Source organism: Taeniopygia guttata, chromosome 1A (genome assembly GCF_048771995.1).
Source record: "Taeniopygia guttata chromosome 1A, bTaeGut7.mat, whole genome shotgun sequence".
Classification (NCBI taxonomy): domain Eukaryota; kingdom Metazoa; phylum Chordata; class Aves; order Passeriformes; family Estrildidae; genus Taeniopygia; species Taeniopygia guttata.
In genome coordinates, this window is record NC_133025.1 from 63860657 (window position 1) to 63873328 (window position 12672).

Consider the following 12672-nt stretch of genomic DNA (forward strand, 5'->3'; position numbering starts at 1 on the left):
CTTTTTAATAAAGATCTTCACTTTCTGAATTGAAAATTCAAAAAACACAATCAACAGAATATTCAATAAAAAAAAAAAACAAAAAAAAAACAAAGGCTGAAGAACAGTAGATCCATATTTGTTCTGAGTGCTTGTTATTGGGCAAGTCCAAGCCCAGCCATTTCAGGAAGTATGGAGTGCTGGAGTGGGATCCCTGTGATTCAGCCTGGTGTGACCTGGAGTGTGATCAGCACTCACCCATCAGCTGACAGCAAACTGGTAACATTTGCTGGAGAATTGATGAAAATTTGAGGAAAATGAGCAAAAAGACCAACTGCAGAGCATCAGAAACATAGGCAAGCACCAAAGTTTTGAAACAGAGGTACTAGAAATAGAAGATACTAAAACCCCAGGTATTTTTAAATTGCCTTTCTTTTCTCATAGTCTAAAACTCAGTCCTGCTGTTTAACCTGAGACACACTGGAGTTGTGTGGCCAAAAAAAAAGTGATTTGGATTGGCTTGTCCTCTTCGCAAACTGTGCTTAAAAAGCAAATGATACCTTCCCACTTTTGCTGGGAATTCAAAATGTTTGCTTTCAACACGTCACCAATACTTTTCCATTTTGAGCGGAAACTTCCACATTTTTGCATGTTATGGTCAGGAACAGAGCACAAGCAAATTGTCTTTTCCATGAACAAAACGTGACAAGTTTTCTCTCACCTAGCGCTTAGAGAAGGGATGGGAGGAAGAGCTTTGAGGCAACTCCAAACAAAACTGAGAGTTAGTTGGCTGAACCCCTGGGTCTGTTCTTTGTGTGGCTCCACTCCTGAGAGAGCAGCATCTCAGGCCTTTCTGCCACGGAGCCGGTAAAGCCAAGGCTGGTTTTCGGTGTGGAAGGAGTGCACCGAGTCCCTCACACTGCATAAATGAGTAACGCTCCTGCGAACGTAGCACGGGTGGCTGCACTAAAACCTGTCCCCTGTTTACCCTCAGCACCGAGGCCAAGCGCCGGCATGGGCGCACTGCAGGTTTAGCCGGGGTGTCACTCGGTGCCGCCTCCTTCCCCCGCCGAGGAGCGGCTCGGGGGATCTCGGGCCGCTTCAGCGCAGCGCAGACCGCGGACATCGCTCGGGGTCCCGGGCAGAGCACCGGGAGTGGCGGGGTCGCGGCTCCTGGGGTGTTCTAAGCCTGGACGTGTCGCTTGGAACCGGGTGAGGTTCGCGCTGTGCTGTGCAGTCCCGGGCTACGCTCGCTGGTCTCCGAGGGCTCTTCCAGCCGCAGCGGTGCTGGGATGGCCCGTGAGGGGCACGGGGAACGCGGCTGCTCGCACCGCCCCACGCCGGCTCCCTCATGGCCGGTCCGGGAGCGGCGGCGGGCGGCGCCTCGGCCGGGCGGGGCAGAGCGGCGGCTCGGGGCCGGTCCCGGGGCGGAGCGGGGCGGGCACCGAGCGGAGCGGCGCGGGCGGGACGGCGGCGGGGGCTGCCCGGAGCCGGCGGAGGCGCGGCCGCCCCGGAGGCTCCGCGCGGTTCGACCGCAGGTAAGGGAAGTTCGCGGGAGCCGCTCCGAGACCGCTCGGAGCCGCCTGCGGCACCTCGGTGTCCCGGCGGGATGAGCCCCGCCGTGCCCTGCCCCGGCGGCTCCTCCTCTGCCGCCGCCATGGCCCGGGGCCCCGGCAGCGGGGCCGGAGCCGGCCCGGCCCGGGGACGGGAGCGCCGCGTGTGCCCGGAGCGGGGCAGCGGGGACCTGCGCCGCCACATCCCCCAGCCTCTGTCCCCTGCATGTCCCTGTCCCTGTGCCCGCCACATCCCCCAGCCTCTGTCCCCTGCATGTCCCTGTCCGTCACATCCCCCAGCCTCTGTCCCCTGCATGTCCCTGTCCCTGTGCCCGCCACATCCCCCAGCCTCTGTCCCCTGCATGTCCCTGTCCCCGTGCCCGCCACATCCCCCAGCCTCTGTTCCCCTGCATGTCCCTGTCCCTGTGCCCGCCACATCCCCCAGCCTCTGTCCCCTGCATGTCCCTGTCCCCGCTCCGTGTCCCTGTCCCCGCTCCGTGTCCCAGCCCCTGCTCCCCCTGCATGTCCCTGTCCCCCTGCCACCTCCCAGCGCTTCCAGCACTCCCGACCTTCTGTGCCTTATTTCTGTGCTGGACCTGACGTAACTTTTCGGGAAGTTCTGGGGAGAGGTTGGCGATCTCCGGTTTAATCTTTTCGGGCTCTGGTAGGAAGCTTCAGGCGCTGGTGCTGTGAAACTGCAGTTATGAGTTTTATCTAGAGCTAACAAATGTGGTTTGATTTAAGGCCTGGGGTTCTTACATCCTGTAATTATTTTCCCGAGGTCTGTTTCTGTTGGAGCCGTGACTTCCAACAGCTGCAGTCGCTGTTCTTGCTCAGGCCGGGGCTGGGTGCAGCTGGAGCTGTGAAAGGCGCTTTGCACCTCGGAGGCTGTTTCTGGGGGAAGGGCCGCTTTGGTGTTGGGGCTGTGCTGTAACACGTGTGTGCTCCTCGTGTGAGTGAGCAGCACAGGGAAGAGTTTCAGGCCGGGCTCGGCTGTGCCTGAGCCTTGAGAGGCTCTGCAGCTCTCCTGGTTCTGGCCCGAGCACAGCCACAGTCCACAGTCCCGTGTGTAGCTCTGTGTGACTGCACTGGCAGCTCATTGAGCAATACAAGTGTCGCTGCATTCCAAAAGTAAACAGCAGAAATGGGCCACGGAGTGGGAATATTCTCCATGCTTACACCGTGGAGCTTTGGGCAGGGAGATGTCCCAGAGTGTCAGCTCGGGATTTATTGCCTCTATGAAAGGGAGCAGCTCTATCTTGAGGATTTACATTTGTGGAGGATGTAAGTAGAGGTTTCAGTAAAACTGGTGTCTCAGTGAGGCAGCATGGCAGGTTGGTTTGAGAAGCATTCTGGAAAGTAGGATAGCAGAAATCTGCTTGAACTCTCAGTTCCAAGTGCAGCAAAGATTTTGGCCTCTTAGTTTCTTCACATCACTAAGAAATGAGGAGCCAGAGCACTCCCTACTTGAGCTTAGTACCCATCCAGTGGAGTTTAGGATTTAGCACAGCTTCGTGAGAAGCTGTATCAGAGATCAGCTGCTGGCAGTGACAGTGACTGTCAGGGGAGTGCTGTGGTGCTCACACATGAGGATTGATGTTCCCGTGCCAGGAGGGTGAAGTTGGTGTTTCTCTCCTCCCTGAAGGGAGCCCCCACCTGGCTGTGAGGGGGGCCCTGAGGAGCAGGTTCCCTCTTTGGCAGCCCATCTCCTGCCTTGAGCCCTGGGATTTCATCCATGTGCTGCATCTGGTGCAAGAGTTGTGCTGAGGAAGGCTGAAGTTGGTTTGTGCTGTGCCCTTGTGTCTGCAGCAGGTTCAGGCTCTGCTTGTCCCTGGCACGCAGGGAGGAGCGCCTTGAAAGCAGGGCTGTCCCATGGGGCAGGGATCCGTGGTGAAAATCATCTTTTTTCCTCTTAGCTGCGAGTCCTGTTTCCTTTGTGGGTTGTGCTGCCAGGGCAGTGTGACACACGCTGCAGGAAGGAGCTGGTGCCGCTGGAAATGGCAGTGGAGCTGCACGGGGAGGCTTTGCCTGTGAGCCCCGGCCGCAGGAGGTCATTGTTGGCATTCCTGCCGTGACAGCCATTCCCGGGAGCCTGAGGCTCCCAGGTGGTGCTGCCGGCCTGGCAGGTCCCGTTGGTCCCTGGTGAGGAGCAGGACAAAGTCTGGTCACTGCTCAGGGGCCAGCTCAGGGTGGCCTGAGGACAGGCAGAGCTGTGTGTGATGGGCTGCTCGGTGCAGCGTCCTTTAGGAGGTTTAGTCTCGTTAATCCATCCAGGTGGGGCTCCTGCGATGTTTCTTTCCCCACCTGGAGGAACACTTTCAGTGAAGTGGAAATCCTTCCCCTGCAGAGCTTTGAAACCAGCAAAGGTTTAGTCACTTTCTTGTGCTGCGATTGCATCAAACCGGCCTTTGGCTTGCTGAGCACAAGGGAGTTGTGTGAACTCCTTTGAGGAACTGACTGATTTCCTTTGTTGTGCTTTGTGTGTGTTTTTCTGGGAAGGTGGAGGCAGCACAGAGAGGAGACCAGATCCCCAGTCTGGGACAGATGTTCCAAAAACATATCCCTGACTCCCGAGGTGGTTCAAAAGGAGTGCAAAAACCCCAAAATGCCTCCTCTGAATGGGGAGTCTGTTTTGCAGTAGTTTTCAACAGAGAAAGGAGAAGCCATATATTAGGCAGGATTTAGGTGGGTGATAAAGCATCCTGTGGTGTGAGGGGTGGTCAGTACAGCTCCTGTCCCACTGCTGAATTTGCATGCCCTTCCTCAAGGAGGTGCTGGTAACTTTTGCCTCAGCTGGTAAATGGTGATGTGCAAGTGAGGTTGATGTATCTGAGACAGCTTCTTCTCGTACTTACCCTGGTGACTGTCAGGGCTTCAAAGCAGAACTGAAGTTATGTGGCTGCTTTAAAGTGTGTAATTATGATCTGGCCCATTTCTGCCTGGCCAAACCACATCTGTAAACTTACAGAAGGAAGAAACAGGTTTATTGGAAGGTTCAGGCAAGTTCTGTTGTGTTCACTCCTCTTGAGTGGAATGTGTGCATGCAGCTGTCCATTAAGGATACATAAAACCACTTAATACCTTCATAACTAAACCTGCTTAATACCTTCCTGTACTTAGGCTGAATAGTGAACCCCTTCCCCCATTAGTAATTGTGAGATCGCATTAGTCATCCCATTAGTGACTTTGTTTTTGAATCCAGCCCAGGAGAGGTGAACTACCATTTCCTTGCCTCCTACTGCTGGTGTTTATGCCCACATGTTTATTTAACATTTACTATAAATTCCTGCCCTGGCTGAGTGAAGGCTGGGTAATCATTTAATGACAGCTTCCAAAATCACAGGTAGCTCTTCGGAGATGTCTGGCTTGCAAGCATTTGCATCACACAGAAGAGGTTCTGTGCTGTTCCACAGAGATTACATCTCTTTCTCAGTGTTTGGAAAAGTCAGCATCTAATCCAGAATGAAAACCTGGCCTTCTTGGAGGTTTCTCTTGCCGTGGGTTTGTTTCCTGCACTTGTGTGTTTCCATTTTGAAGTAACTTCAGAAGAGATCACAATAAGTCCTGACATCTCTCAGTGGGTCTCTTGTGGGACCTTTGCTTTGGATCTCTCTCTCCCTAGGGAGGGTGCTCAGCTGGGAACATACCTTGAGATGTAGGGAATGATGCATTTTTATATTCTCTCCTTTTTATTCCCCCTCCTCTCTCTCACAAATTGACCTGTGTATTGACTCAGCTCATACTGTAAACAGTGGCTGTTTGTTACTTCTCTAGGAGTGCTTGCTGCCAAAATAGTAATTTATTTGTGCTTAAAGAATGGAATTTTCAATTAATAATTCAGTCTTCACACTGGATTTACAGTTGCTTGCTCAGGCAGTGTATTTTTCTTGCTATGGGCACATAAAATCTTCTGGTGTCCTTTAGCTTCCAGAGCACTTTATTCCTCTCTGGCTCCTGCAGTACATGAGGAAAGTATGCTGGGTTAAAGCTTTCTCCTGTTTCCATTGGCTGTCCTTCTGTTTCTGTTAAAAGGCTAAGATAAACCAATTGTGTAAAAAGCCGATTTCTTTCCTCAGTGGAACTATATTTAGATACAAGTTTTGAAGCCCATTGTAGGCAAAGCCTTTCTGTTCCCTGCCCCTGCCTGGGCCATCTTTATCATAAATCACAGAATCACAGCATTTGTTAGGTTGGAAAAGACCTCCAAGGTCAATGAGCCCAACCTTTGATTGAGCCCCACCTTGTCACGCAGCCCAGAATACTGAGTGCCACATCCCATCCTTGTTTGGACACGTCCAGGGATGGGGACTCCAAACCTCCCTGGGCAGCCCCTTCCAATGCCTGACCACCCCTTCCATGAAGAAATTCCTGCTGATGTCCAACCTGACCCTTCCTGGCACAGCTTGAGGCCGTCCCTCTTGTCCTGTCCCTTGTTCCCTGAGAGCAGAGCCCCTCCTGTCAGGGAGTTGTGGAGAGCCAAAAGATCCCCCCCAAGCTTCCTTTTCCTCCATGCTGGGCCCCTTTCCCAGCTCCCTTGGCTTCCCTTCTTCAGAGTTGTGCTCCAGCCCCTTGCCCAGCTCCGTTCCCTCCTCTGGACACGCTCCAGCCCCTCCATGTCCACCTTGCAGTGCCAGGGCCAGAACAGGACACAGCACTTGGGCTGAGGCCTCCCCAGTGCCCACGACAGGGGGACAGTCACTGCCCTGCTCCTGCTGCCGCACCATTGCTGCCCTGGCCAGCAGCCTTTGGCCTTCTCGCCCACCTGAGCAGGTGCTGGATCACATTCAGCTGCTGTTGACCAGCACCTCCAGGCCCTTTTCTGCTGAGCACTTTGAAGCCACTCTGCCCCAGCCTTGAGTGATGCAGTGAGGGAGGCAGGTGGAGAACTTGGGAAATGTTGGGCTGTGTAGTCCAGCCTTGCCAAACCAATGTATCTGCTGGCTGTGAGTCCTGTGAGCTCTTGCCGTGGAGTGCTTGGTCGCTTTGTGCTGACAGAGCTGATACTTCTGAAGAGAGCTCCTCACCAGAGCTGCTGGCTGGGGGGAATTGTTTGTGGTGAGGTGAGGATGCTCCTATTCCCTTCTCTGCCTCATTAAGCAGTGCAAGTTGTGTCAAGGAGCAGCACCAGCGGCCACTTCAGCAGTCTCTGGCTTGTGGTGTTTGAGGGGAGACAAAAATAACAAACACAGTGACTTTAAGCAGCACTTTGCTTACATTTCGATGGTAATCCCTATTCCAGCAGGCACAGAGTTGTAACTCTTGCATGAATAAAATCCCCTTGCCACATGGTACCTGTGCACAAAAGGCTCTGAGGTCCGGTGTGCTGATGCAGAAGTTAGTTTGCACTTGCATCTCTCTTTATAGGCCTTTCCCCTAAATATTAGTGGAGAACTGAAGGCTGAGACTGGAGCGGCTGCTGCAGCACCTGAACTCCAAAGTGGAGAGCTCTGTGCTGCCAGCAGCTGTCAAATTGTGTCACAGATGGGGAAAATCTGATAACCACGAGTGTGAATCAGCATCTTTGAAATCTGGCAGTTGTCATGGCTCCAAGTGCGATGGATTTGGGAGAAGAACTTTGTTTTCTTGCTTTGTTTCAGACACATCAAAACAAGAGGAAAGTATTAGGGTCTGGTCTTCCCTGCCTCATCTCAGACTGATCAGGTCTGATGCAAAAGCACAGGGAAAAGCAGGGTATGTTTTACATGTCAGTGTAGAATTAACCCCAGATAGTTCATGGGCACTGCAGTGGTTGTGAAGGGAGACACAACAGACACAATTTATGGTTGGTAACAGAAAAAGAACTGTAAAAATAACTCTAAAATAACTGTAAAAGTATACAAACTGCCAAACAACCAACCCCCCAACCTCCTCATTCTCCAATCTTTCTATTGTTGTGCTCTGTTATGGAGGACAGAAAGAAGAACACACATGCATTTACCCAGTCAGCACCAGAATCTGTTTGGGGGATGAGGGAGGGCAGTTCCTTTCCTTGGTGCTGTGGTAACTGTGCACACAGCTGTACATCTGCTCTGTCAGCAGGTGTGACCATGGGGGAATGGTTCTCTCCCAGCTTTGTGGTTTGTGGGCTGAGTCTGTCCAAAGAGGCCAGAGTAATCCAAAAAGGCTGTTTTGCTCAATCTTGACTTTTCTCTCTTAGAGTGTGTGTACTCACTAGGTACAGCCAGGTAAGAAGTTTTGACAGAAATACAGCCTTTGTGAAACATGGGAAAGGTGTGAGCACTGTTGAAGGAAATGAGCTATTTAGACTAGCCTAGGTCATGCAGAGTGTAAAGGATGGTGAGAAGAACCTGCATCCTGTTCGGAGGCTGGTCTCCATGTTTTTGAGTGTTGTGAATTGGCATGTGAAGATGTCTGTAGGATAAAACTGAGGTTCTGCAGAGAGCAGTGCTGCTAATTAATGTCTGTCTTGAAGAGCAGGTGAGAAGAATATTTTTTTGTTAAAACACCTTGAGCTGTTGGTGTGTTTCCAAAAGTAGTTATCATCTCACGTGGTTGTAGCCCTTGTGATCCTGGGTTCTGTACAGCTTTGCCATGTCCTTACACAGCTGCTGTGGGTTGGTAAAAATCACTCTGGCCATATGGAGACTGTCAGAGTCTGTTCTCTGTTAGGCTTGGATCAGGTGGGATGCTCCTGTGGAAGAAGTGCTGTAGAGACAGGGAAAGGGAGCAAATGCCTTGGGATTTTCTCAGTGTGAGGGTGAGCAGGTACTCATAGATGTCAGTTGTGTGGTTGTCTTTTGCATGATTTTGGAACATTTTCTTCTGTCTTTAAAGCATCCATCTCCTCTGTTCTCCTGGTTTAGGTTTTAGACCTGTGCTAAAAGTAGGATGGATTCATCTTTGTCCACACCCAGCCTGGGGGGGAGTGTGCTGTGTTTGAGAGCTGCTGTGTGCAGGATGCTGGGGCAGGCAAGGGCTGGGGTGTGGGTGAGGCTGTGGCTGTGTCTGTGTGGGAACAGGGAACACTCCTGGTGCTGGAACATGCATTCCAAGCTGGAGAACACGTGGGAGGTGGTGATTTGATGGCCTTGATACTCATCCTTTTTGCTCTCCCTCATGCGCTGGAAGCATCTCTGGTAGGCTTTTGTTCAGTGGTGGGGGAGGGATGGTACACAGAGTTTCCTTTGGAAAAACCAGACAGAAACTCTATCCTCCCTAGGAAAAGCAAGGTGCTCCATCCCACAGGTGACAAATCCTTTGTGTGATCTATACCCTGGGGACCTCTGTGCTGCGAGGGGGAACCAACACATTGCAGCTGGAGGCTGAAGTAGCTGTCCTTAGTGGCTTCCCTCAAGATCCAAGTTCAAATATATGTTCTCCTGGACCTGGATGTGCGTCATAGGCAGTGTCATAGTGTTAGTGGCCTACAGAGAGGGAGGGAAGGGGGTGCTGGAGCAGCCAGGGCACACTGAGTGTTCCCTATTGATGCCCACAGCTCTTGGCACAGTGTAGAAAGGGTCTTGCTGAAGAAGAGGTGGGGGTGTTGAGCAGCTGATCTCCAGGAAAGGCTTGTGGCAGCTGGGTGGCTCCTGAAGGGTTCAGGTGCTGGCTTCGTTGTAGTATCCTCTGTCCTTCTTCCAAACCAGGATTAAGCCAAGGAAAATACTTCTTTACTCTTAATTTAAATTCCTGCAAAGTTGGTTTTGCATCAGAGCAGACTTGAAAAGGTTCGTCAGATGGATCTTAGAGCTATCAGCATTTTTTTCCCCTCCACTTATCCAAAGCTGGTTTAATTTACGACACTTTTGATTTGTTATGTTTGTAAAGGAAACATCACAGGGGAAAGTTCAGAATGCGTATTTATATTTCTTGCCTGAGCTTAAATAGTCTCTAAGAATTTGGTTTTTGTATTTTTATAAAGAAAGGCTGGATTTTTTTCTGTATTGCAAAATTTTTGTTTGGCATGTTGTTTGTTTTCTTCTCCAGAAGGAGCACATAGTGGCTTACCTTGTTGTCCATCTTCTCTTGGATGTGAAACATGCAGCTAACAGGTCATAACCAAAAGCATCTTCTCAGAGGCTTCCACACTCATGGTGGAGATGGTGTTGGACCTCCTGTGCTGGGCAGGGCCACTGCAATCTCTGATGGCGCTGGTCAGAACTGTATTTCCTGGAATATCTTTAGGATGTGCAGCAGGAATTTGGATGCTGTGGGGGAGTTGCACCACTCCCTGCCCCCTCCTTGGGAGGACTGGAGCCTGTGTTGGTGAAGGAGCCTAGGGAGGTGTGTGCCCTGCTCTGGGTGAGTGGGAGGACTGTGGCTGGGTTTGGGGTGCAGAAGTGTCCCCCTCCCTCCCCAGTGCCCTGGCAGGGGGGCATGCAGCCATCCAGCAGCTGTGGCTGAGGTTGGGACTGTGCCCCATGGCGTGGGGACACTGCAATCTCATGGCTGGCAACTGGTGGGTGGTGTGACCAGATTTGTGGTACTGCTCTAGTGCTGGGATGCTGCTGGCAGTGTTAGGGTGATGGAAACATCTGGGAGCAGCTGGCTGTGATTTGGGGTGAGTCCTGAGGCTTCCCTGTGGCACTGCCTGTCTTCAGTCAGCTTCTTGGGGAGCTTAGAGGATGATTAATTCTTCCCCCCTTTCAAGCCTTCACAAGAGTTAGAAAAGCAGCATTAAAGAGGTGGCTGCATTTCTGGGTGGGCATTAGGTGGACAGAGACTCATGGGTTTGTTCTGCATCTTGCTCTCTTTCCATGTGCAGTAGAGCTTGAGTGTCCTTTTGGTGAGCAGTCACGAGGCCCTAAACACAGCGTGGAGATGCAAAGATTCAGATTTGTTTTTAGGGTGGTGCTGGTAAACTTCCTGCAGCTTGTGGTAGAGATAATTCTACAGGTTCTAGATCCATTGTTATGGCTGGGTCTAAGGTGAATTTAAGAAAAATGTTTTGGTTGAACAGGCTTTCCTTTCTGTTTTATCCAAAGGGAAGTATCTGTCCAGAGCCTGATCTGTTGTTCTCATTACTGAGGGAGTTTCTGAACTAGACCTAAATCCATGATCATTTGCACGTCCTTAACTGTGTGACACAGGGTTTTCCAGGTCGGTATCTCATGTTTCAGACTTGTCAACGTCTCCTCTTGTCATGGTGTACGGTCTTAAACCTGCATATGCAGGAATGATTTATCTTAAAGGGTCAATAAGGTGAAAGGCATTTCTCTTGACATCATTTTGGGCAGAATCAGCTGCTGAGGACTAGCAGTGCTGAGCTCACAGCAAGCTCTTGGGCTGTTGTTGGAAGGAGAGTGAAATGCAGAACTGTCCATCGTGTCCAGCACAAAGCTGTAATGTCTGCTGGGGATGGAGAGGAGGCACTGATTACCTGCAAGGCGTGTCAGGGATGAGACTTCCATGTAACCTCCTAGAGGGAGAGGGAAACATCTTGTAGCCCAACATGACTGTGAGGATGGGGGCCCACCATGCCTCCAGAGAGATTTGTGTTGGAGCAAAACCACAGCCTGGCCTTGGGAGGGTCTCCTTTTGTGCAGGGTGATGGCAGTGGTAGCTGGAAATGTTTTTCCTTTTGGAGCTTGTTGGAAGACAGTCCCTGTTAGATATGTGTATTTTTACCTCCTTTTTTGCAGAAGTACCAAAGCAGGACCAGGTTTAAGGCTATCTTTTGCAGGGGGCCTCCGTGCTGATGTGCTGATGTCCCCATCTGAAATCTGTTCCCATTTTCTTCAGCTTGTTGCTCTCAGACCTCATGGTGCTTGAAACTCCCCCCTCCCTTCCCCACTCTTCAAGGAATTTTGCAAAGAAATCAATAGCTGTCTAGTTATGACAGCAAAATGAAAAAGGCTGTATTGTCTCCATAGCTACCTAAAAAGTACTTGTAAAATGTTGGTGGAAGAGAGTGCCCTGGAATTATCCCATGCATTCCTTGCACGCAGACTGAGAATCGTTTGCATTAGTTAAGTAATCGCTGCACGCCTGTCTGGTGAGCAGTGTTTGGTTACTGCAATAAATGTTTGTTCCTTAAACCCTGTGAAGCTAAAAAAATGAATTTGTTTTACATAGAAAACAAACTGACCTGAACTCTCTGTAGATGAACTGATTGTAAATGGACCAGCTTAATCCAGCTTGGTTCTTTCCTCGTGTTTCATGTAGCATCTGAAAAGAGACAGCTTGTGGCAAATTAGCCAGGGTGAGGCTACAAAAAGATTGAATTATTCCTGTTTGAACAGCTCCCAGCATGCAAGCACTTGCTGCTTGGCTTCATCATCTGGCTTGCCAGGGCTGCTGTGATTGAGGTGAAAGTAAATAACCTCCAACTGGAAATTTTGCTTTAGCTGTAAATTATGATTTATTCATCCACCAGTGAAAATACCACAGAGATACGATGAACAAAAACTGCAGTTGCCGTGTGTTTGGCTTTCTTGCAACAGATGTCTCCCTGCTGTGTTTCTGTGCAAAGAAGCTGTTTGACACTCTGTCCTGTGCTGTCCTAGGAAGTCATTTTGCTCCTGGTGGGACCTGGCACTGGTGTGGAAATGCAGTTGTCAGAACAGAGGTGTTGTGCTGGGGTGTGTGTGCCTCACTCAGGTGGCAGAGTTGGGCCTGCCCTGTTCAGGCAGGGCTGAGCTGACTGTGGAGCACCTGGACGTGCGGAAGGAGTTGGAACAAGGGGATGTTTCTGTAGGAGCTTGCCTTGATAGGCTGGTGTATCTCCATGCCTCTTTCAGAGGGGAAGGACTCTGCAGTTTTGAGAGCCACAATATAAGCAGGATGTGAAGCTCTCAGAGAATGTCCAAAGGAGAGACGTGGAGATGGTGAAGGACCTGGAGGTGAAGCCACACGAGGAGCAGCTGAGGGCACTTGGTGTGTTCAGCTGGAGAAGAGCAGACTGAGGTCAGAGCTCACAGCAGTTCTGCAGCCTCATGAGGGGAAGAGGAGGGGCAGCTCTGATCTCTGCTCTGTGTGACCAGGGACAGGAGCTGAGGGCACAGCTGGAGCTGGGTCAGGACAGGGTTAGGGTGGATATCAGGAAAAGGTTCTTCTCCCAGAGGATGCTCAGGCACTGAACGGGCTCCCCAGGGAATGGTCACAGCCCCAAGGCTGCCAGAGCTCCAGGAGAGTTTGGACAACACCCTCAGGTGCAGAAGGGCATTCTTGGGGCTGTCCT

General features: G+C 51.1%; 1 protein-coding gene across 17 annotated transcripts in view; it reads left to right on the plus strand.

Annotated features, from left to right (window-relative positions):
• The first annotated feature begins 1006 nt into the window (after positions 1-1006).
• PPFIBP1 (PPFIA binding protein 1) overlaps positions 1007-12672 on the plus strand; it is a 102035-nt gene continuing 90369 nt past the window's right edge. For 6 of the 17 annotated variants that reach the window (XM_072923738.1, XM_030263468.4, XM_072923736.1 and 3 more), the window contains exon 1: positions 1397-1517. The gene's annotated coding sequence lies outside the window, so the exon portion shown is untranslated. Of the gene's footprint in view, positions 1192-1395; positions 1518-12672 lie in introns of those variants that run through there. The other 11 variants (XM_030263456.4, XM_030263454.4, XM_041713656.2 and 8 more) reach the window with 4 other exon arrangements.